Source organism: Cricetulus griseus, chromosome 2 (assembly GCF_003668045.3).
Source record: "Cricetulus griseus strain 17A/GY chromosome 2, alternate assembly CriGri-PICRH-1.0, whole genome shotgun sequence".
Lineage (NCBI taxonomy): Eukaryota > Metazoa > Chordata > Mammalia > Rodentia > Cricetidae > Cricetulus > Cricetulus griseus.
Genome location: NC_048595.1, coordinates 59,953,042 through 59,957,279, shown reverse-complemented (window position 1 = coordinate 59,957,279; position 4,238 = coordinate 59,953,042). Strand labels below are relative to the sequence as shown.

The window sequence follows — 4,238 nt, the reverse complement described above, 5'->3', positions numbered from 1 at the left end:
ACATACTAACTACAAAAGAGAAAAGGCCTTTCTCATTGGAGAATCCAGGGGACACCACCTAAGCAAGTAATCAAACTACACATCAAGGACAGCTGGAAGAACAGACAGGAAGTGCTTCAGGATGTAATGCAATGACAGGCACACAGCTTCACCTGTGCAACATTCCTGCCTGAAATGTTCATCTTCAACCTAACCACGAGGAAGAAATTATCAGCTCTAGATCAAATGGGGGATATTTACCAACATAAGTGACTTAATTTCTCTTTAAAATATCAGTATTGTAAAGGCAAAAAAATAGAAATGCTTCAGATTTAAATTGACTAAAGAAACATGGCAGCCACATATAATGAATACTTGAGTCCAAACCTGAATCAAATGGAGATCGCTGCTACATAGGAGATGACACAGTTTTACAAAGAGTTAATTTCTTGATGTGCTCTAGGTATTATAGTTACAGGGGGTATTCTCCTGGGACCTGGGAATTGTATATGCAAGTGTTGAGAGCAAAGTTGTCAAGAGAGCTACACTCTCAGGTAGCCAGTTAAAACAAGCAAATAGTAATAAAAACCAAGCAAAACTATAGCTGTAAATAAAGATAAAGAGAGGTATATTCAGAAGAATGGAGGTGGTCGTTGTGCTGCCCTTTCAATGATTTGTCTTTTATCCAAATACAAATTTCTTTTTTTTTTTTTTTTTTTTTTTGGTTTTTTGAGACAGGGTTTCTCTGTGTAGCTATGGAACCTATCCTGGCACTCTCTCTCTGGAGACCAGGCTGGCCTCGAACTCACAGAGATCCGCCTGCCTCTGCCTCCCGAGTGCTGGGATTAAAGGCGTGTGCCACCACCGCCTGGCTTCCAAATACAAGTTTCATGAAATTTTTTTTTTCTGGGTTTTTCAAGACAGGGTTTCTTTGTGGCTTTGGAGGCTGTCCTGGAACTAGCTCTTATAGACCAGGCTGGTCTGGAACTCACAGAGATCCCGCCTGCCTCTGCCTCCCTATAGTGCTGGGACTAAAGGCGTGCGCCACCACCGCCTGGCTTCAGGAGATATTTTAATACTCAAAATTTAAGACTAAATTTTTGTTTTATCTTTTTGAGACAGGGTCTCTCTGTGTAGCCCTGGCTGGCCTGGAACTCATACGTAAACCAGGCTGGTCTTGAACTCGAAGATATCTTCTACCTCTGCCTCCAGAGTGCTGGGATTAAAAGTGTACATCACCTGGTCTAGCTAACCTTGAGTTTGGGATCCTCCTGCCTCCAGCTCCTAAGTCCATGCACTATCAGACCTGTTTTATGCAGTCTTGTGGATTGAACCTAGGTCTAGAGTGTGCTAGGCAAGTACTTTAGTTAGGCAAGCATCCCCAACTTCCTTTTTCTTTTCTTTCCTTCTCTCCCTTTTCTTCCTTTCTCAGACTAAGTTTTTATCTGCTTTATATTTTCTCCCTTTTGTGTTAAATTTCTATTTGAATCATAAGAATGTGATGGCTTTTGATTGACATATTTGAGGTCAGCATCTTTGGTGATCTCAGCTTTGGTCAGACAAGGAAGGACACCAAAAAGGAGCAGGACATATGACCCGGGCTTAGCCTGTGCTGCTGAATTAATGACAATATTTTCATGAATGTTCTTTCAAAAGTAGATGCAGCATATGAAAGGTTTCCCACATGAGATTGCAGCAATTTAAAGGTCATTCAATTCTACAGACCACTTAATTGTGCCCCATTAAGCATTTCTCAAAAAAAAAAAAAAAACAAAACAACAAAAAAAAAAAAAACAGTCTCTGTGTGTGTGTGTGTGCGGGTAGCATTCAAGGTCTAACTTAGAAAGATTTTTTTTCTGACTTCTCTCACTGACCTGATGTATAATGCACTGACTTTTCTTTTTTATTGCTCAAGGGCAGCAGGATGAGTGGCTTTGGCTCATTTAGAAGCCATCTAATGCTTTTGTTCTCGGTTAATATTTTCTTTAAAGGTCACCTACCACTGACACCTGTCAGGTTACAGTTGTCATAATCAGGAATAGGCCCTTCATTTGATAAAACACAGTGAATGCACTGTCCAAAGATTGGCCAGCGTAGCAGATTGAACATAGCTGCTTAACAGATTGCTCTGCAGGCTCTCATCTTGGACCCAGGTTCCTTGTGGGCACTTTTTGCCAGCTGGATATCAGAAGTAGAAATGTGGAGAGAGAAATAAGGGAGTGGGAGCTCCGTGTTAGCGCAAAGGCAGCCCTCACTACGATGCCTGCCAAAGAGCAGCAAGAACCACAGAGTGAAACAGGGAGGGGGAGCTAAACAAAGAGCAAATAAAATAAAGCCAAACCGCTAAGATAAACAAAAGGCCAAACCACAATGCCAAATCTGAATATAATTAGAATATTAATATTATGGGGAAATTCTTTGACTCCAAAGAAAAAGAGTTTAGGGAGTGCTTTTGTATTTTATTCAGTAGCCTCAGTATGGAAGCTCTGATTGTATATATCTACTTGATTCCATTCCCCAATTAATTAGTTCTGATAGTATGGTTCCTGCTTCAGCTACTGCTAACCTATAAACAAAAGGCACCAGAAGTGTCTTTGAGATTTTCAGACCTCTTAAGTTTTCCTTCAACCAGACCCTTAATTCCCCTATTATGTTTAAAACCTTGTACTGGTCTCCTTGCCTGCCAGACACTTTGATTAGGAAGGTTACTCTTTGGTCTGACTTGGAACTGCACCAAAGTTGAACCTTAAGGCAGTAGTCATGTGCACATAGCAAGCAGAAGATGGAAAGACAGTCCCCAGGTCATGATGTGAAATATTCTAGATAATTTTGTCTTCCTTGGCTCAACATCTTGGTACAAAGTTTTTAGCTAGACATTCAAAGTGTTCACTTTAGTTGTTTCCTTTTGGAAGAGAGTAGAGGAAAGCTCTACTCCTCTAATCAAAATTGAAAAGAGCAATTAACATATTCATAGTGAAATTATTTTTCCTTCTAGACTCACCTGAGTGTAAAATTGATTAAGGTAGAGCAATACAAACCCAAAAAGTATTCTCTCAGTTCCCCTAACACTAAGGATTAAGTTAACAAATATTTATTGGGCACCCATGAAAGATGTTTGACCACATAGAACTGGAGGCTGTGACTTTAAATAAGATTCAGTGGAAATGTATTTGGTGAGAGGCAATGAGCTGCTAATAAAAATACACACCTTTAATCCCAGCACTTGGGAAGCAGAGGACCTCTGTGAGTTCAAGGTCAGCCGGTCTACATAGTGAGCTCCAGGCCAGCCAGGACTATATAGTGAGACCCTACCACTTAACTGCACTCCCAGCCCAGAAAGACAATTTGGGTAAAATGGTGTTGACAGAAAGAGAGAGAGAGAGAGAGAGAGAGAGAGAGAGAGAAAAGAAAGAAAGATTGTCTTTTCCAACACAGCAGCCTCCAGCTGCACACAAATATTAGGTCTGTACAGGGTGATGCTGAGAAAAAGCAAGTCTTTGAGTGCCTACAATTACAGAATGGTTGTTGTCAGAAGGCTAAGCAATGTCTCCTGGGAAAGTAAAAATATAAAAGGTCCTGTAGAAATTAAAACTCACTGGGCAGTGGTGGCACACGCCTTTAATCCCAGCACTTGGAAGACAGAGGCAGGCAGATCTCTTTGAGTTTGAGACCAGCCTGGTCTACAAGAGCTAGTTCCAGGACAGCCTCCAAAGCCACAGAGAAACCCTGTCTCAAAAGAAAAAAAAAAAGAAATTAAAACTATGTAAATGGGGGGGTGGGGAGAGGAGAGAGGGGGGGAGAAGGGATTGACATCTGAAGCAAGCTTGTTCCTAATTTGAACTAATAAAATAAAATAAAAATTAAAAAAACTCAGTAAATAAAGTCAAAGAGACCTTGAAATAATCATTCAACAGGTCCATATTGGCTACCTATATTGGACTGACAAACTTATCACTAATCACCAAGAAAAGCACAGGATCTGTATGTCAAGGACTAGGAAGCAGCCAACAAAGCACTGACCACCTTCAGCATCCATTCTGCGTGAGTAGAGCATCCTTGAGAGCTTGTCTGGAGGTTCTAGCAGGGGACAGCAACTACTCTTACACCGTTGAAGGAAGACCAGCACTCCTCTATTTGGGGAAGCTCATCCTCTTTGATTGAGGATGCAGCTTCAGGAGGGACTCCATGGAGTGGTCAGGGAGGAAGGGAACACACTGGCTGAACATAGCCTCTTGCTCTCCCAGCACCATAGCAACAGA

The 4,238-nt window shown here is 41.3% G+C and overlaps 1 pseudogene; it reads left to right on the top strand.

The window, feature by feature from the left end:
- The first annotated feature begins 2,238 nt into the window (after nucleotides 1-2,238).
- Nucleotides 2,239-3,998, top strand: LOC100773960 (annotated as a pseudogene).
- The last annotated feature ends 240 nt before the right edge of the window (nucleotides 3,999-4,238 follow it).